The following is a 21,379-nucleotide window of genomic DNA, read 5'->3' as shown; positions in this document are numbered from 1 at the left end:
TTCATTATTGCTTGATGTAGATAGTGTTAGGCATGCTATGTTACAAAATAGAGCTGCAATAGGTTTTTTGTTATTAGCACATGGACATGGTTGTGAGGATTTTGAAGGGATGTGTTGTATGAACCTTTCCGATCATTCCATATCGATGCACAAGAAGTTGTCACAACTGCAGGGAAACATGAAGCATATTCTTGCTGATGATAATCCCTTTGATGAATGGTTGAGAGGATTGGGGATAACAGGATGGTTAAAGACGTTATTGATGGAAGGAATACACTTTGTTATAAACATTGTTGCAATGTTTTTAGGTTTTGGCTGTTTATTTTCTTGTGTAAAGAAAGGTTTAACAACTATTGTGAAACAGACAAGGGTTGTCCAAAAAGAAAAAGGGGGATATGTAGAGGAATTTTTAAAGGACCAAGGACATATGTTACCATTGTCTGGGTTGGACAACCCAGGCCTGTTAGTTGAAGCTGCAGAGCAACTTTGAATTGTCCTGGGAACAAGCAGTGTGAGAAAGAAAACAAGCTATGCACAAACAAGAAGCCAGGTGCAGAGCAAGCCCTGGGAACCGTGAAATCAGCACACTCTCATCAGCACACTCTGATAAGGCGCCTGCAGCATGCCCACCAATCAGCGACCCAGACCCCCACATGGCCCAGAGACTTTTATCCAATCACCTGGGTGTAAAGTCATGTGAGCGGTCGGTTTAAGTTATAAATATGACCTGTTTGTTTAATAAAGTGAGCACGGCATGTAGCCATATTGGTGTGATTGTTGTGACTTGGCCGACTCTCCACGGGGGACCCTCTTCGGAGGGAGTGAGCAAGTGTCTGTGTAGTACATAGTTGCTGGCTGGGATTAAACCATGACACATGGGATCCAGGGATACAGCTAAGAGTAGTCTGAGAAGTATCAAAAAGGATTACAGAGCCCCGAGAGTGGTGGTAACGGACTCTGGAGTGCAGGTAGTTTTTTCATTAACCCTCCTGGTAAACAGAAGGAGTTTAAAAGGGCCGGCTGAATCCAGCAAATCAATTAATGGTTATGGGACTGGTGCCACAGCCAGGGATTTGGCTAATTAGACCATGGGACTCACTTTGAGAAACTTGGTCTACTGGGGGCTGACAGGGTCCATCTGACAGCAAAGGGGAAGAGCATCTTTGGTCATAGGCTTGCCAAGCTGATGAAGAGGGCTTTAAACTAAAGTTGCTGGGGGAGGGGAACCTCAATCCATCCCGCTCCTACCAGTTTGATGCCAGTGCCAGCAAGAGATGCCCAGAGCCTGGAAATGGATCACAGGTCAGCAGGAGAGCACCTGAAGAGCAGCACAAATAAATTCCAGCCACTCCAGCCAGTATGTCAGCTGCATCGGGGGGCCCAATTTAAATGCTTCTATGCAAACACATGTAGCATGGAAAATAAACAAGAAGAGTTAGAGACATGCACACACCTGCAGGGCTATGATCTTATTGGCATCACAGAGACATGGTGGGCTGGCTCCTATGACTGGAGTGTTGGAATGGACAGATACAGGCTCTTTAGGAAGGAGACTCAGGGGAGACAAAGAGGGGGTGTCACCCTCAATGTCAATGACCAGATGGAGTGCATGGAGCTCCCCCTGGGGATGGATGAGGACCCAACTGAGAGTTTATGGGTCAGGATTAAAGGGAGGGCAGGGGCAGGAGACATTATACTGGAGGTCTGCTAAGGCCACTCGACCAGGAAGACCAAGCAGATGAGGCCCTCTATAGACAGGTAGGAGCATCCTCATGTTCACAAGCCCTGGTCCACATGGGGGACTTCAACCACCCCAATAATCTGCTGGAAAGACAACACAGCAGGGCATAGGCAAACCAGGAGGTTCCTGGAATGCGTTGATGATAACTTCCTTCTAGTGATAGAAGAACCAATGAGGACAGCTGCTATGCTGCACCTTGTTCTCACCAACAAGGAGGGGCTGGTGGGGAATGTGAAGCTTAAGGGCAGCCTTGGTTGAAGTGACCACGAAATGGTCAATATTCAAGGATACTTAGGGCAGTGAGGAGGGTGCACAGCAAGATCGCTACCCTGGACTTCAGGAGAGCAGATTTTGGCCTCTTCAGGGATCTGCTTGGTAGAGCGCCATGGGACAGAGCCCTGGAGGGAAGAGGGACCCAAGAAAGTTGGTTAATATTCAAGGATCACCTCCTCCAAGCTCAGGAGTGATGTGTCCCAACAAAGAGGAAGTTGGGCAAAAATGCCAGGAGGTCTGAATAGATGAAGAAGGAGCTCCTGTACAAACTCAAACACAAAAAGGAAGCCTACAGGGGGTGGAAGCAAAGACAGGTAGCCTGGAAAGAATACAGAGAAACTGTCCAAGCAGCCAGGGACCAGATTAGGTACACCAGGTTGATTTATAGAGTCCCTTGGGAGGCAGTCCTGAAGGGCCAAGGGGTCCAGGAAGGCTGGACGTTATTCAAGAAGGCAGTCTTGAAGACACAGGTGCAGGCCATCCCCATGCACTGAAAGATGAGCCAGCAGGGGAGAAAACTGGCATGGCTGAACAGAGAGCTTTGGCTGGAACTCAGGGGAAAAAAGAAGAGTCCACCTTTGGAAGAAGAGGCAGGCAACTCTGCAGGACTATAAGGATGTCATGAGGTAATCCAGGGACAAAATTAGAAAGACGAAAGCCCAGTTAGAACTCAAGCTGGCCGCTGCCATAAAAGATAACAAAAAATGTTTTTACAAATACATTAGAAACAAAATGAGGGCCAAGGATAATCTCCATCTTTTATTTGATGCAGGAAGCATTGCCACAAAGAATGAGGAAAAGGCTGAGGTACTTAATGCTTTTTTTGCCTCAGTCTTTAATAGCAAGACCAGCTTCCCTCAAGGTACTCAGCTCCCTGAACTGGAAGACAGGGACAAGGACTTCATTCTGCTCCCCACAGTCCAGGAGGAAACTTTTAGTGACCTACTGCTCCACTTAGACATGCACAAGTCTATGGGGCCAGGTGGGATCCTCCCAAGGGTACTGAGGCAGCTGTTGGAAGAGCTCAAAAACCTACTCCATCATTTATCAACAGTGCTGGCTAACTGGATGTGTCGTGATTTAACCCCAGCTGGCAACTAAGCGCCACGCAGCTGCTCACTCACTCACCCCACAGTGGGATGGGGGAGAGGATCAGAAGAGTAAAAGTGAGATAACTCATGGGTTGAGATAAAGACAGTTTAATAGGTAAAGCAAAAGCCACACATGCAAGCAAAGCAAACCAAGGAATCCATTCACCACTTTCCATTGGCAGGCAGGTGTTCAGCCATCCCCAGGAAAGGACGACTCCATGATGCATAATGGTTACTTGGGAAGACAAATGCCATAACGCCAAATGTTCCCCACTTCCTTCTTCTTCCCTCAGCTCATATATACTCAGTATGATGTCATATGGTATAGAATATCCCTCTGGTCAGTTGGGGTCAGCTGTCCTAGCTGTTTCCCCTCCCAATGTCTTGTGCTACTCCAGCCCTCTTGCCGACAGGGCCCGAGAAACTGAAAAGTCCTTGACTTAATATAAACATTACCTAGCAATGACCAAAACCATCAGCGTGCTATCAGCATTGTTCTCACACCAAATCCAAAACACAGCACTGCACCAGCTACTAAGAAGAAAGTTAACTCTATCCCAGCTGAAACCAGGACAGTGGAGAAGTCCCAGAAGACTGGAGGTTAGCCAATGTGATGCCCATCTACAAGAAGGGCAGGAAGGAGGACCCAGGAAACTATAGGTCTTGTCAGCCTGACCTTGGTGCCAGGAAAGGTTATGGAGCAGATCATCCTGAGTGCCATCATGCGACATGTGCAGGACAACCAGGGGATCAGGCCCAGTCAGCATGGGTTTATGAAAGGCAGGTCTTGCTTGACTAACCTGATCTCCTTCTATAACAAGGTGACCCACTTAGAGGATGAGGGAAAGGCTGTGGATGTTGTCTACCTGGACCTTAGTTAAGCCTTTGACACTATTTCCCACAGTATTCTGCTGGAAAAAATGGCTGGTCATGGCTTGGATGGCTGTACTATTTGCTGAGTAAAAAACTGGCTGGATGGCCAGGCCCAAAGAGTGGTGGTGAATGGAGTTACATCCAGCTGGCAGCCAATTACAAGTGGTGTTCCCCAGGGCTCAATATTGGTGCCTGTTTTGTTTAATATCTTTTATTTACAGCCTGGATGAGGTGATTGAGTGCACCCTCAGGAAGTTTGCAGAAAACACCAAGTTGGGGGGGGGGCATTGATCTCATTGAGGGTAGGAAGGTTCTGCAGAGGGATCTGGACAGGCTGGACCAATAGGTCAAGGCCAATTGTATGAGGCTCAACAAGGAGAAGTGCTGGGTTCTGTGCTTGGCTCACAACAAGCCCACACAACGCTACAGCTTTGGGGAAGAGTGGCTGGAAAGCTGCCTGGTGGAAAAGGACCTGGGGGTGCCGGTTGACACCCAGCTGAACATGAGCCAGCAGTGTGCCCAGGTGGCCAAGGTTGGCAATAGCACCCTGGCTTGTATCAGAAATAGTGTGGCCAGCAGGACAAGGGAAGTGATCATCTCCCTGTACTCGGCACTGGTGAGGCTGCACCTGGAATACTGTGTTCCGTTTTGGGCCCCTCACTGCAAGAAAGACATTGAGGTGCTGGAATATGTCCAGAAAAGGGCAACGAAGCTGGTGAAGGATCTGGAGCACAAGTCTTATGAGGAGCAGCTGAGGGAACTGGGGTTGTTTAGCCTGGAGAGGAGGAGGCTCAGGGGGGACCTTAATTGTTCTCTACAACTACCTGAAAGGAGGCTGTAGGCAGGTGGGGGTAGGTCTCTTCTCTCTGATAACAAGCGACAGGACAAGAAGAAACGACCTCAAGTTGCACCAGGGGAGGTTTAGATTGGATGTTAGGAAAAATGTCTTCCCTGAAGGGGTGGAAAAGCATTGGAACAGGCTGCCTAGGGACATAGTGGAATCATCATTCCTGGAAGTACTTAAAAAAACACGTAGATGTGGTGCTTAGGGATATGGTTTTGTGGTAGACTTGGTAGTACTGGGATAACAGTTGGACTCTAATCTTAAAAGTCTTTTCCAGCCTACATGATTCTATGAAAGCTAAAGCCCTGTCAAAATTAAATCTGTCCAGGGATGTCAAGGGCAACAAAAAAACCTTCTGTATGTATATCAGTGATAAAAGGAAGACTAGAGAAAACATGGGCCCTCTCTGGAAGGAAACAGGAAACCTGGTTACCCAGGACACCTGGTTACCCAGGACATGGAGAAGGCTGAGGTACTCAATGACTTCTTTGCCTCAGTCTTTACCAGCAAGTGCTCAAGCCACACTGCCAAGTTGCAGAAAGCTATGACAGGGACTGGGAGAATGAAAAATCACCTACTGAAGATCAGGTTTGAGACCATCTAAGACACCTGAAGGTACGCAAGTCCATGGGACCAGATGAGATGCATCTGCAGGTCCTAAGGGAACTGGCAGATGAAGTGGCTAAGCCACTAGCCATCATATTTGAGAAGTTGTGGCAGACCGGTTAAGTTCCCAGTGAAGGGAAAAGGGGAAACATAAACCCCATTTTTTAAAAGGCAAATAAGGAAGACCCAGGAAACTACAGGTTGGTCAGTCTCACATCTGTGCCCAGCAAGATCATGGAACAGATCCTCCTGGAAACTGTGCTAAGGCACATGAAAAATGAGGTGATTGGGGACAGACAACATGGCTTTACTAAGGGCAAGTCATGCCTCAAATTTGGTGGCCTTCTATGACAGGGTTACAGCGTTGTCAGATGAGGGAAGGACGACTGACATAATCTACTTGGACTTGTGCAAAGCATTTGACACTCTCCTGCATAACGTCCTTGTCTATAAACTGGAGAGACGTGGATTGGACAGGTGGACCACTCAGTGGATAAGAAACTGACTGGATGGTTGCACTCAGAGAGATGTGGTCAATGGCTTGATGTCCAAGTAGAGACCAGTGACGAGTGGCGTTCTTCAGGGGTCCATACTGGGACCAGCGCTGTTTAACAACTTTGCCAGCAACAAAGACAGTGGGATTGAGTGCACCCTCAGCAGGTTTGCTAACGGCACCATGCTGTGTGGTGCGATCAACATGCTGGAAGGGATGCCATCCAAAGGGACCTTGACAGGCTTGAGAGGTGAGCCCATGTGAATCTCATTGAGTTCAAAGCAGCCAAGGTCAAGGTCATGCCTGTGGATCGGGGCAACCCCAAGCACAAAGACAGGCTGGGCAGAGAATGGATTGAGTACAGCCCTGAACTGAAGGACTTGGGGGTGCTGGTGGATGACAAATTCAACATGACCCAGCAACTTGTACTTGCAGCCCAGAAAACAAACTGTATCCTGGGCTGCATCAAAAGAAGCATGGCCGGCAGGTCAAAGGGGGTGATTCTCCCCCTCTACTCTGCTCTGCTGAGACCCCACCTGGAGTACTGTGTTCATCTCTGGGGCCCCCAAGCGTAAGAAAGACATGGACCTGTTGGAACGAGTCCAGAGGAGGGTAATGAAGATGATCAGGGAGCTGGAACACCTCTCATATGAAGACAGGCTGAGATAGTTTAGGGTTGTTCAGCCTGGAGAAGAGAAGGTTCTGAGGAGACCTTATATCAGCCTTTCAATACCTAAAGGGGGCTTATAAGAAAGACAGGAATGGACTCTTTATCAGGGAGTGTAGCGATAGGACAAGGGGTAACAGTTTTAAACTGAAAGAGGGTAGATTTAGCTTAGATATTGGGAAGAAATTCTTTACTGTAAGAGTAGTGAGACACTGGATCAGGTTGCCCAGAGAAGTTGTGGATGCCCCATTCCTGGAAGTGTTCAAGGCCAGCTTGGATGGAACTTTGAGCAACCTGGTCTAGTGGAAGGTGTCCCTGCCCATGGCATGGGGGTTGGAACTAGATGATCTTTAAAGTACCTTCCAACCCAAACAGTTCCATGATTCTGGAAGTTCTACTTTTTCTTTTTTTTTTTTAATATACCTCAGATTTACAACTGACTTTTTTTCTATCATTATCTGTCACTTTTGGAACCAAGAAACATAAATTTATGGACTTGAAAATTCCATGTCACTTAAAAGAGCCATCAACAGACTATTTTCCTGGTTTTGTTCACTCCAGATAAAAACAGTTCTGATTCATAGAAATACTGCATTGCAGTCTCTTGCATCTACCTTTCCTACATTTTAGCTTTAAAATCCCCCATGATGTGTCATAAAAAGAGATGCAACATATTCAAATATTGCTTTGTCATGGGCAAAACAGTCTTGATTTGGGTAGTTTTTACTTAATATATTGCCAAGTAACACAAATATCACTGATGGGAGGGGGAATAAAAGAGAGAACATGAACAGACAGGAATAAATACCTTTCCTCCCCGTTTCCCAGACTTGACTTCAGCCAAATACCTATCCTACTCCTTCATAGTCTCAACTTCCCTGATGTTTGTTACAGGTTATACTCAGTCCATCCCACTTCCTTTTGTGAGATCATAAGCAGCACAGGTCAGGGTCATGGCGTAATAGGTTTTGTCTATCACTCTGTGCGTCTTTACTTATTCTCCTCTGCTGCACTTCAATTCTTACTCTTTTTCCTCTGCTCCAGCATGGGTTGTCCATGGGCCACAGTCTCTCACAGGTGACCCTGCTCCAGCATGGGTCCTCTGTGGGCCATATTCCCCTCTGAGGCGTGCCCCTTTGGCATGGAACACCTCCTTCCAAGAACACATCTCTAGCCATCCTTCCAACAGCAAGTCTTCATCAGCATATTTCCAGCAGTATCCTTAGCAGTGTGTCTCCGGCCCTTACTGGATTCACCTTTCTTAAATATGTTTGATAGGATAAGAGGAAACAGCCTCAAGTTGCACCAGGGGAAATTTAGATTGGATATTAGGAAAAATTTCTTCACTGAAAAGGTTGCCAAGCATTGGAACAGGCTGCCCAGGGAAGTGGTTGGGTCACCATCCCTGGAAGTATTTAAAAGATGTGTAGATGTGGCAATTAGGGACACAGTTTTGCGGTAGACTTAGCTGCATTAGGTTTACAGTTGGACTCTATGATCTTAAAGGTCTTTTCCAACCAGAATTCATTCTATGATTTGAGCAGGAGCACCACATGCTCCTCTGTTTGGTTGAAGTTATGGCACAGGATAGGCTGTTTCCATCAGTTTTGGAGCTGTCTAGAATTGGCTGTGACTGGCACAGGGCAGTTCACGGCCTTCTCCCACACATTACCACTGTAGCCCCCCTGCTACTGAAACTCTGCAATTTATGCCCAAGTTTCAATTCACAACCATATTACAGAATGCTATTAAAGTAATATGGATTTATGCAATACAGGGACCTTGGTATTTAATTGACATTAAAAAAGCTCATTCGTGTTCTTTGCTCTGTTTAACAGATAATCATGCCATAAACACAGTATATGATCCCAGAGTGAATACTGCATATGGGTGAATTCAAGGAGGCTATCATACATGCTGCAGTAGTATAGAAATAGCAGATCAGCCCCAGAAAACTGTCTTGTATTCATTCACAGAACTACATTAGTGCCAATGGAGATTTTTACCAATAAACCTTTAGTATTTCAAAATTCCTTCACACACAAAATAAAGTATATTTTTTATACATTCTGTAATACTATTTAGTCTTACACTAACACCAGTTAAATGGTTTTTATTAGTTGTGTCATGGGACACTATTTGGTTTATGAGGCAAGGGTTTAGTAGCACAATGGGCTGCGTGGGTTTGGCCTCTGTGAGAAGAAGTAAGAGGCTGCCCTGTGCCAGAGTCAGTTCCAACTGGTTTGGCAATGGACCAACTGCTGGCCAAAGCTGTACCAATCAGCAAAGCTAATGACACCTCTGTGATAATATATTTAAGAAAGGACAAAAGGACACATAGGCAGTGGAATGAGTAAGGAAAAAAGGTATGAGAAACAACACTACAAATATCAAGGTCAGAGAAGGAGAGGGAAGAGGTGCTGCAGGCACTGGAGCAGATATTCCCCTACAGCCCATGGAAGAGACCATGGTGGAGCAGGTATCCACACTAGAGCCCATGGAGGACCCCATTCCTGAGCAAGTGGATATGCCCTGAAGGAAGCCGCAGTCTATGGAAAGCCCATACTGGAGTAAATTCTCTTGACAAGAGCTGCAGCCCGTGGAGAGAACCCACGCTGGAGTAGGGGAGAAGTATGAGGAAGAAGGGGTGGCAGAGAGGAACTGTTATTACTTACCATAAACCCCTGTTCCCCATCCCCCCTTGTGCTGCTGGCGGGGGGGCAACACTGACAGACGGGATGGGACACAACAGGGGAATTGGGAATGAAGGAGTGAAGCTGAGCCTGGGAAAAATGGGGTGGGACAGGGGAAAGGTGGTGTTTTGTCTTTGTTTCTCTCTATCCAAATAAATTTTAATTGGCAATAAATTAAATTTTCCCCAAGTTGATCTCCCTATTTTTATCTCGACCCACAAGCTTTTTCATCTTATCTTCTCCCTCATTCTGTTGAGGAGGAGCGAGAGAATAGCTGGATGGGTGTCTGAGCCAGCCATAGGTATAAAAAAGAAAAAAAAATTAAAAGCAAGCACGTTATGACTCTACATATAGTTGGTTCTTCTGTTTTTGACATCATCTTAAATTTCCACCTTTCATTTTGCTTTTATGTCATCAAATAAAGTTTTATAACATGCAAGGCATTCTTTTAGATTCATTTCTATCACTAGCCCTCTATTGAGGGCACATGAATTAATTAAATATCCTCATTACATTTAACAAAGTGCAATTAAAAAAAAAAGTACTGGATTTACATGGCAAGGTTTTGGTAGTTGGGGGGGGTGACACCCTACCCCTTGACTGATATCGGCAGTGTAGGCAGGATACTATCCACATTATTCATGTAAAGTATGATTCTCTCAAATCACGCTACCATTGGTGGAGTCAAGGGGAGGTGCAACTCTTACCCACACTCAAAAGACATTTGCACAATTGGCAGTTGCTACCAGAAGACCCAGCCATTAAGTGTACCTGGCAGTCCACTGGAGCCATGACATCACTTACAATCCTCTGTTTGCTAATGGTGATCAGGTGAGTTGCCATATGGGTGCATCATTGCTCATCTTTCTTACTGCCTCAATAAAGCTTTGTTTTATAATATGTTGTCAGACTCCATTACTGTTCAGACCACAGGGGGTTGCACAGGTGGCCTTTCTGAAGAAAAAATCAGGGGCTGCCCCTGTGCCCAACGGCAGTGATTCTGGCAAGATGCATAACAGATCCACCACTGGCCAAAGCTGAGCCAATCAGCAAAGCTGGTAGCACCTCTGCAATAACATATTTAAGAAAGGGTAAAAATGCTGTCCAGCAGAGTGGGGGGGGGGGGGGGGGGGGGGAAGTGTGAGAAACAACCCTGCAGACACCGAAGTCAGTGAAGGAAGAGGGGGAAGAGGTGCATCAGAGCAGAGATTTCCTTGCAGCCTGTGAATACCACAATGGAACAGGTGGATGCACTAATGGAAGCTGCAGCCCATGGAAAGCGCATACTGGAGCAGGCTCTTGGCAGGAACTGCAGCCCATGGAGAGGAGCCCATGCAGAAGCAGGTTTTCAGGCAAGAACAGTGGCCCATGGGGGGAAACATACTTGTACTGGTTTTGGCTAGGATGGAGTTAATTTTCTTCATAGCAACTTGTATAGTACTGTGCTTTGGATTTGTGACTAAAACAGCATTAATAACACACTAGTGTTTTAGCTATTGCTGAACAGTGCTTCCACAGTATCAAGGCCTTCTCTGTTTCTCACTGCCCTGCCAGCGAGTAGGCTGCAGGTGCACAAGAAGTTGGGAGGGGAAACAGCCAGGACAGCTGACCCCAACTGACCAATAGGATACTCCATACCATGTGATGTCATGCTCAGCATATAAAGCTGGGGGAAGTGGGGGGGGAGGGCATTCAGAGTTATGGCATTTTATCTTCTCAAGTAACCATTACCTATGCTGAGTCCCTGCTTTCCTGGAAATGGCTAAACATACGCCTGACAACTGGAAGTAGTGAATGAATTCCTTGTTTTGCTTTGCTTGCACATACAGGTTTGCTTTACCTATTAAGTTGTCTTTATCTTAACCCACAAGTTTTCTCACCTTTGCTCTTCCAATTCTCTCCCTCATCCCACTGTGAGGGCAGTGAGTGAGCAACTGTAGTACCTAGCTGCCTACTGAGGTGTTGTGTTAACTGGGGTTGCAACACTGGGGTTAACCCACAACAGCAGTCCTTTCCTGAAGGATTGGAAGGATTGTAACCCATGGGAAGGGCCCACACTGGAGCATGGGAAAAGCATGAGGAGGAAAGAGTGGCAGAGAACTGTTACAAACTGACTGCAACCCCCCCAATCCCCCCTGTGCTGCTAGGGCAGGGGGGAGGAGGTAGAGGAGTTGGAAATGAAGCTGTGAATTTGAGCCTGGGAAAAGGGGGGAGGGGAGGAGATGTTTTATTTTTTGTCTTTGTTTCTCACCATCCAAATCTATTTTTTAATTCACAGTATATTTTCCCCAAAACAAGTCTGTTTTGCCTGTGATGGCAATTCATAACTGATCTCCCTGTCTTTATCTTGATACACAAGCTTTTCCATCTTCTTCTCTCCCTCTGTGCTGTTGAGAAGAGGGAGAAAGCAGCTGGGTAGACATCTGACCAAGGTCAACTCACCACAACATAATTTAGTTAAACATTCATAGAGCAGTCATCATCATAAGTTCTAGATGTAGTGGAAACATTAACCTGCAAAACCAGTTACTCAGGTTTGTCCTACAAGAGCTGTATTAGGGAATGGCTATTCTAGAAGAAGATAGTCTATAAGAAGATAAGTATATATACACAATATATGATAAAGCAGCTACTTGGGAGAAGGTGGAGAGGGGAGTTGTATAACGATAATGAAGACTTTGCCAAATAAAATCCTTACAGAAACTCAAAGTAATCCACATGATTTGAGAATACATACTTACCCATGAGTTTTTATAAGGGAAGACATGAAAACTCCCAGATCTCCTCTGATAAGGTCACTACTATAAGTTGTTTGTTTCTTATATAGTAACAACAACTTTAAAAATTATGGGCTATGAATATGAACAGCTACATTATAAAAGGTATTTTCTATAGTTTGCCTTTTTAAAATTTCTGCTTTCTACTAACTTTCCATTATTAAAAAAATAAGAATAATCAAATTTTAACCTCCAAATTGCAAACCTTCAATTTTTGAGTCTCAGATCTTCTCTCTTCTGTCTTTGCTTCATCATCTTTCCTCTAAACTCTCCAGTTTTAGTGGTAGTTGCTAGTTTACTACACTAATACCTTCTTATTGCAAAAATAAGTGAATTGATAGTCTAACGATATCATACTAATTCAGAAGGTTGTTCATAGAAGTGCTTAAGTTCCACTTAAATTAACTGAATTCACATGCTTAAAACTAAATGCTTGCTTAACAACTTCCCTAAAGATAGGCAGACCTAAATAACTGCTTAAAAAGCATTTATAAAGCATATTTGAAGTCCCCAATTTAGAAAAATATGCTACCCAAATATGATTATTCAAATATAAACATAAACATTTGTTTTACTGAATATATCATCTTCACCTACTAATATGCTTTGCAGCGAGAATTCTGTTAGTGATATCACAGAAGAACACATTCTGAAATGGACTATTTGAGCTGGAAGGTACTATTCACAGTCTGACACAAGAGGCCCATTTAACAAAGACTTTTTCAGAATGCAACAATAAAACATCCCAAGTCAAATGAGTAACATTAAAGTAGTTTATATTTCCATACAACGTTCTCATTCTATGCTATGAAAGTAGAACTATCGCTTTTATTAATTGAAAGTGTATGTTTTAAGCTGTTAGCACCATTTTTTCTGAATATCAGAGAACTGTACTATTTTAATGAAATAACACATTACAAAGAACTAAATTGGGCTTTTTATTATAATTTTTGCCCTTTAGCAAAACTACACTTTAACTGTTTTAAAAGCAGACATAAGAAATGAATAAAGGTATTAATCTAATTTAAATTAGAATTTACTAATATTTTAAAAAAAACAAACCACCAAACAAAAAAAACAGTATTCTAGCCAGCCAGCCAGGTGAGAAATTTTAAACTTGAATGTAGTTGTACAATGTAACGCATTTTACTGTTTAAGAGAATTCCATCTCCATACCACCTACCTGCCTACATATTTTCTACCTTTTTCACATATTTAACACAAAGGATTTGAAAAGGTAAAACACTGACAGACTGGTATGAAAGAGTAAACATGTCCATCATTTTTATACAAATCTTCATAAGAATTTCACAAACCTTTTTGAAAAAGGTTAGAGTTTGATTTAAAATAGCCAATTTTCTCATGTTTAGCAAATAATTTTTTTAAAAAAGTCAATATAGGATTTTATATCAACATTAGTCTCCAAAAAAGTTAGAAAAATTGCCCCAGAACATTTGTTATGCGAACCAAGAGAAGACAACAGAAAAAAATAAAAATAATGAAACACTGACCATTTATATTTTGGAACATAAGAATTGTCCAAATCAGATTAGCTGATACTACAAGCTTCACACAGACACAAGAACCCCTAAAGTAGGCAGTTATAGAATAACCTCTTCAGAGGAGGTCTCTTTCTAACTCCATTAGTTTAACTTATACCCTGAAGTAAAACAATTTTGATTCCTTCAAAAACATTTTGTTTGTTTACTTGTTTAGCTGGTGATTTTAGGAAGTTTTACAATGGATTCATTTACAAGAGAAGTTGAAATTTACAAATCACCTTAAGCAAGTGTTAAATGTCTGTCTTAATGCTCCATTTAATGATTATTTTTTGTTTTGTCTCATACCACTGTGCTAAAAAAAATAATAAAAAGACATAAAGAAAAAAGAAAAAACAAGGGAAAAAAACCCAACCCACGCACCCCAAAACATGACAGCCATTCTGATTCTAAACAGCTTTATTAGTTTTGGTACCAGAAGCATTCTGAAGTACCTTTCTTTTACAAGAGGCTTCCTATTTTTGAGGGACAAAAAGCTCTGTAAATTCAAACCAATTTATTATGAAAAGGAAACCATGACAACTGTTTGTACTCTTGCTTTATTATTACATCTGACACAGTCACTTGCCCTGCTTTCAGCTGGGATAGAATTAATTTTCTTCCTAGTAGCTGGTACAGTGCTGTGTTTTGGATTTAGGATGAGAATAAGGTTAAAAACACACTAATGTTTTTAGTTGTTGCTGGGTAATGTTTTTACTAGAGTCAAGGACTTTTCAGTTTCTCAGGCCCTGCCAGCGAGAGGGCTTGGAGGGGCATGGGAAATTGGGAGGGGACACAGCCAAGTCAACTGACCTGAACTAGCCAAAGGGATATTCCATACCATAGGACATCATGCTCAGTATATAAAACTAGGGGGAGCTGGCCAGGGCCTGTAGATCACTGCTCAGGGACTGGCTGGGCATCAGTCAGCAGGTGGTGAGCAATTGTATTGTGCATCACTACTTGGCTTTTTTCTCCCTTCCCTTTGGATTTCATTTCTCTCCCCTTCTCCCTCCTTTTCATTATAATTTTTATTATTATTATTGTTTGGGGTTTTTTCCTCCTATTTTAATTATTAATTTATTCTTATCTCAACCCTCGAGTTTTACATTCTTTTCCAATTCTCCTCCCCATCCCTCTGAGGGAGGGTGGCTGCATGGTACCTAATTTCTGGCTGAGGTTAAAAAAAAAAAAAGACATCGCACTTAAAAATTCAATCTACTACTGTTGCTAGGAGTCAGTTGCTGTGCAACCTAAAAGGTATGTGGTGCTTTCAGGTTAAGAAGTATTAATACATCTGTAGGCCTCCCTATACATTTCTGACCAATTTACTTAAAAAGCTTAAAACTCTTCTCAAATAGTCACCACACCCCTCCAGATTTTTTATTTTTTTTTTAAGGGTCATACTAACAGATTTTAACAATTGCACTGGGTTTTGGCTGGGATAGAATTAATTTTCTTCATAGCAGCTTGTATGGTTCTGTGTTTTGAATTTGTGACTAAAACAGTGTTGATGACACATCCATATTTTAGCTATTGTTGAAGAGTGCTTATGCAGTGTCAAGGCCTTTTGTTTCTCACACTGCCCTGCCAGCAAGTAGACCGGAGGTGCTCAAGAAGTTGGGAGGGGACACAGCTGGGACAGCTGACCCCAACTGACCAAAGATATATTTCATGCTATATGAAGTCACACTTGGCAATAAAAGCTGGAGGGGGAATGAGGAGGAACGGGAGAATGTTCAGAGTTATGGCACTTGTCTTCCCAAGGAACCATTACACAAGATGAAACCCTACTTTCCTGGGAATGGCTGAACATCTGCCTGCAGATAGGAGGTAGTGAATGAATTCCTTATTTTACTTCGCTTGTACACACAAGTAAATATTTAATATTAAATAAGAAAAATTAAAGCAGTACACATCTTCACTGCATTCTAACTGAAAGCAAACAACAAAGTTTTCCTCTAATTTATCATTTCAGATGACAATTAAAAATCTTAAACAGCAAGAAACCTCAAAGTTAATGTTTCAACAACTAAAACAGCTGCACGTGTTCTGTAGAGATACTTTATTTTACGCTCCCAAAGAAGAAGATATCAAGCTCTATATTTTTGGTCCATAAATTAACAACCTAAAATAAACACCTTAAAAATGGCAGCATGATGCTTCATATTTACTTTTTATATCTACATATGCCCAACAGATCTTCAAGTTGACTCTAAGATGTCAAACTGTTCTTCTGGTTTTGCTCATTATTTTCAATCATAAAGACTCTGCAGGCAGAATTAGATATCTACAAATACCACTACAGGATCACTGCTTTCAAAAATATTTTAGCAAGTCCACTAGAAAAGGTCTAAGGAATGGGACATCAAAGAAGCGAACAATATGGGTTTTCTCCTATAAGTTGTTCTATAGTAGCACGATTAATGACATCTGTAGGAAATAGGAAATCTGGCTTATGCCTTTTGCTCTTTAAATGTATCCATATTACAATAGATGGAGTATAGGGCACAGATGTTTGCTGATTGGTCAGATGACTATTGCCAAATGGAATACATAACACCTCAACACTGACTGCCTCTTCTTCAATAGTAGCATAAATTTAGTCTTGCTTTTCCACTGATAATTATTCTGATGAAATCTGTTGTTTTGAAACTTCTGCTCCTCTTTCAAATAAGATGGAGGGCAATATCACAGAAACTATTTCCTTAGGAACACAAGAATAAAAAGATGCCTCAAAAGTTATCGGAAAGGCTAAAATAACTAGTCATTTCATACTAGTCAGTTGAGGTTTTCTACAGGGACCTCAGAAAAGAATAACAAAAATTAAGACTGCTTTGAAAGCAAAAAGTCAGGGAGGAGGAGCAAATTTCTCCCTAAAAAAGCATTCATGAATGAGAACAGTTTTGTAACTGGTATTTTGTTTCTTCTCCAGAATTCATAAGTTTGCAATGTTTTTCCTGAAGCAAAACCAAACTTTTTTTTTTGCCTACATTAGGATAATGGGCTTATAAGACAAACCATAAAGAGAAGTTGCTTCATCAGGGTGGTGAGGCACTGGAACAGGTTGCCCAGAGAAGTTGTGAACAACCCATCCCTGGAAATGTTCAAGGCCAGGTTGGATGGGGCTTTGAGCAACCTGGTTTAGTGGAAGTTTCCCCGCCCATGGCAGGAGGGTTGGAACTAGATTATCTTTAAGGTTTCTTCCAATCCAAACCATTCTACAAGTCAATTATCTCCTGTGCGTTTAGGATTTAGCCTTGTAAAGAACACAGTAGCAACTCTGAGTCATGAATCAAGCACCCATTTCCATCAACACAGGCAAAAAGATAAATATAAAGACTTAATAAGTACAGTAGTTGCTACTTTTAATCACTTTCAAGGACAGACCACTGCAACATTAAAAGCTACCCTATTGATTGTGATCTCAAAAGTGATAGAAAACAGTCTAAAAATTGTTATATCTACACAACTACAGTTAAAGACATCTAGATATATTGTACTGTAAAAGTAGTTGTACTTAAAGCTAGCTAACAATTATCTGAACTACATTTTACAGCCTTGAGTTTTTTAGATCTAGTTTCTACTTAGAGCAAGTGTTTTCCTCCGTGTTGCTCAAAGATATACTAGAGATGGGAGAGACTTTAGCAAAGAGAAGTTGCAATGCTGTTCAACTTCAATTGTTCCATAAGTAACCCTTTATTAGTGTACCATAGGACAGTCCCTTGAACGTAACTGAAGTAAATGAAACTTCTGTAGACATATAGATTTGTTTATATAAAACAGGATAGAGCCTCAGTCTGTTAAGTTTGGTGAGACAGATTGATTTAATGAGTATTCCTCACATGAAGAAATGCAACCAGAACCAGACCTTACTGAGATTAAACCAGCACTCCCCCTCTACTATCTCACTCATCTGTGAGACCAGCATGCTTCTACAGTACAAATTGTCCAAATTCAATGCTCCCTTTAGTCTTTTCCACTCAAATTCCTTCTCCCTCCCTCACTCCTTCTCAGCATCAAACTTTTAAGTAATTGATGCAAATAAGTAGAGTAGGCATTGACACATATGCAGATGATTATTCTCTCTAAACAGCTGTTTCACATGTACATGATAGAGATCTACCCAAAGTGAAATGGACATTGCCATCTACACTTAAGATTTCTGAACATTTTCCAGTATAAATATGTTTTCATTTTAGTGTATCTTCATTAAATTTATTCTTTTTCTGGCTGGGCATAGTGTCAATCACACAGAACTTTCAGGAAAATTAACTTCTCTGCAATTCCAAGAATAGGGCATGTTAAAAAAAAACAAACAAAAAAACCACCCCAAACCTCAATCACCTGTATTTATATGTATATATTTTATATATATGTATCTATATATAACATATACTATCTATGTTTTTATATATTTAAAACAACCAAAACAAACAAAAAAACACCCAGCTACTCCAATATTAAGTTTTAGTAAATCCCTGATTTTTTTAAATGGTAAATTTAATATGCTAAAGGGTTATCACACCAACAGGCACATCAAGTCAGGCACAGAAGCACTACTATATCACAAAGGAGGCAGGCTTTAATATGTTCTGCAAAAATCTAAGCAGATGTCAACCGAGCACATTAACAGATAATTTCTAAACTAAAAAAATAAAAAACTTCCTCAGATTCTCCTACGTGACAAAAAGAAAAATTCCTCAACATTATTATTTTCACAATACGTTTGAAGGTGTGTTAACCAATCTTCAGGCTGCTGGTGTGAAAAAAAAAGATCCCAAACTGCTGAATAAGCATTCTTTCTAGTCATTTGAAATTGGCTGAAGGAGCCTTCTTCAAAATAAGTTTTAAATGTCAGTTTTGTGTATATTGAGATGAAGCAGGTAATGTTACACCCCAAAAGAAAACAGATTAACAGAAGAGTAACTATAGGCTATCCCTGCAGCTCAGCTGGGCATACTTCAGAGATGTCCAATACACAATGCTTCCCAGCCTTGCCACATCCCAACACCTCAAGTAAACTGTGAAACATTAAACCGTGCGGAAGCAAAGCATCTAACAAGGAAAAGAAAAGAACAGTGGATAGGAAACAATTCAGCAAAAAGGAACCATACTGAGGAAATTAATAAAGATTGAAACTAAGTGACAGCAAATACAGAAAACAATTATAAAATGTACATGAACAGACAAAACTATAAGTGATTAAAAAAAGTAAAGTAAAACTAAAACATAAATTGCAAAACCAAAGAAAATGTTGACACAAAAAAGATTTAAAGTCTGGCATTTAGTTTAACTTCTTATCTAGAAACAAAGTGAGCAAACTGTTCCAAGGATGTTCTTTAGCTTCCCCCATCATCTGAATTCCAAATATTTTGTCTTCCGTTTCACAGGCTTGTATCTGCAGGTTAGTAAACAGCAATTCCAGAAAATGAATCTTCTTTTTTCCCCTAATAAATATTACTTTACAGTTAGCTCAAAACTAGGTTTAATTGAAAAGGACTGATAATGCAATAACACAATGAAAAAGGGAATCACTGAAGATAAAAATATCCCTGGTTTGTACCACATAATTATGGGTGTAAGAGGCAACTAAATATTTCAGATGGCACTAAACCGGGGGGGGGGGATAGACTAGAGGACTAGAACAAATCCAAGCAAAGCAATTATACAGGAAATGCACATGGGATTTATGTTAAGAAGCAATGAAAAAAACACTGGCTAAGGGGTTTGCAAATTTGCAAAGAACTAGATAATAACACTGTATCAGTGTTTTTCTTCTTTTAAATTAATTTATAAATAGGTTAAAACCCACAGTAGATAGGTTCTGTCATTGTTTTTCTACATAGCACTTGTATTATGTAGCAGAGAGATGCTATAGTCATAAGAAAGATAGTGTGTATTTTTTTTATAAGAGGTGCACTTCCTAACACAGTATAAGCTAGTGTTAAATTATGAAACTATTTTAGAATACCTACTGAGATAACGTAACTTAATACAGAAACTGAATGACAACAGGAAACCATATGGATCAACAACAAGGCATAGATGGACCACCTTAATTAAGGAAACGTACCCAGGTTGATGGTTCTTATTCCTATGGAACTATACATTAAAGACTTCTTTAGCTCTTCAGAAACAAATGTTTCTAAGAAAGAAAGACAAACACACAGCATCGCATGCTTTAAATATACACAACTCCTTTGAGTTTACTGAAAACTTAGTGGTTTCTATAAAATTCCATAAAATTCATAAAATTCCACAAGTAATATGAGCTGGGGAATTCAAAAAGGCTCTGAATCAGTACATGAAAAATAATACAATCAAATACTTCAGGTAGAACAAATATGTTTTTATAATAAAATGAAAATGCTAGCTGATGAGAACAGAAAGCTGGGAATTCAGAAGTACAGCCATAAAATTAAATTATACTTGCAACCAGTTAGCTCGGTTTATGGAAAAGACAGCTAATTGCACTGAATGACTTCATATAGTACCAATTAGCCCCTCATCCTCTACTATTAACTACCTGTTACCACTGGCCTTCCCCTACTGATATACAAGATACTTTGGAACATTAAAAGTACCGCAGCATGTCAGATAACTTCCGATATAAAAAATTTTAAAAAAAGATAAATACCCTTCCTAATAAACAGCCATAGGGTAATTTATATGATTTTCCCTCCTCTGGAAATGATGTCTCTTCCCATATTATTAAACGGGAGGGAAGAAAGGCTAAAGAAGAGAAAGCGCTCAAGGCTTCTCTCTCCCCCCTCCCCCTCAACCAATAGCGAAGCCCAATGGAGCAGTCCCAGCCGAATGCTGCAAGGAGGAAGTAAAGGTTGGGGGGTGGGGGGGAGGGGAAGAAAGGGATAGAAAAGCAGGACTGAAAGCTTGTACAGAACAGTTACATTCACCTGAACTGTGGAAAGCTGTGTTGTTCTTGCTGGTAGTAGCCGTTGTAGATGAGGAAGGAGATGGAAAGCAGCGGAAGAGCAGTTGTTGATAAGTAACAGTCACCAGGACTACGGTGACTATGGCGCTTGATTCACAAGGCAACAGTTGCTATAACTCACAAAAGAGAGAGAGCAAGCGAGAAAGAAGGAGGCAGTGGCTTAGCCGAAGAGACCCGGAAGAGGCAGGACCTTCCACATGACAGACAGCTTCTAGGGCAAGAAAGGAGGGGGATCCGTTTCCTTAAGAGGGAAAGAAAAGAAGGTTGGGAGGGACGTATTAACTCATCCACCTTGATAAAGGCGTGCGAGGGCATATTCTACCCCCCCAACAAGCAAAGCGGTAGTAGTACGACAACGGACTATCCACGGATGTAAGATCACACCACATCGGAGCAGGCAGCAAGAGAGCCTGTAGTAGTAGCTGATTGTTCAAATAGCAACCATCAGGCAGAAACTCGAGTAGAAGAGAGAAGAGAAGAGGAGGTGTGGTTACATTAGCATATCTGTCTCCTGCATCGATCATGCTCACCGATATCCTGATGTCATATCCGGTTAGCAGCTAAGATGGGGGGGGTGGGGGTGGTGCGTAGGGATCTCTGTTCAGTGGATTGTTTTGCTTTTTCCACCCTGCTTGCTTTTTGCTACTTGGAAGCAATTTAAAGTGAACAGGAAATTTTGCTTTGTGCTTACTGCAAGTTCAAGCTCCTGTTCAATTTAACTAAGTACCAATAAAAGAAGTGGAAGATTAATTTCTTAGCACAGGATAATGAACCAATTTCCCAGTTAATATATTTGAAAATTTAAAATACTACTCTTTATTTTGGCAC

At 41.6% G+C, this 21,379-nt stretch overlaps 1 protein-coding gene across 2 annotated transcripts in view; it reads right to left on the bottom strand.

Annotated features, from left to right (window-relative positions):
- The window catches only part of LOC121080565 (transcription factor RFX3-like), a 191,419-nt gene extending 170,102 nt beyond the window's left edge, over positions 1 to 21,317 (bottom strand). For both annotated transcript variants that reach the window (XM_040578658.1, XM_040578659.1), the window contains exon 1: positions 20,514 to 21,317. The gene's annotated coding sequence lies outside the window, so the exon portion shown is untranslated. The remainder of the gene's footprint in view (positions 1 to 20,513) is intronic.
- Positions 21,318 to 21,379: the final 62 nt, after the last annotated feature.

This window comes from Falco naumanni, chromosome W (genome assembly GCF_017639655.2).
Source record: "Falco naumanni isolate bFalNau1 chromosome W, bFalNau1.pat, whole genome shotgun sequence".
NCBI lineage: Eukaryota > Metazoa > Chordata > Aves > Falconiformes > Falconidae > Falco > Falco naumanni.
The sequence above is the reverse complement of the archived record's forward strand: the minus strand, read 5'-3'. Positions and strand labels throughout refer to the sequence as shown.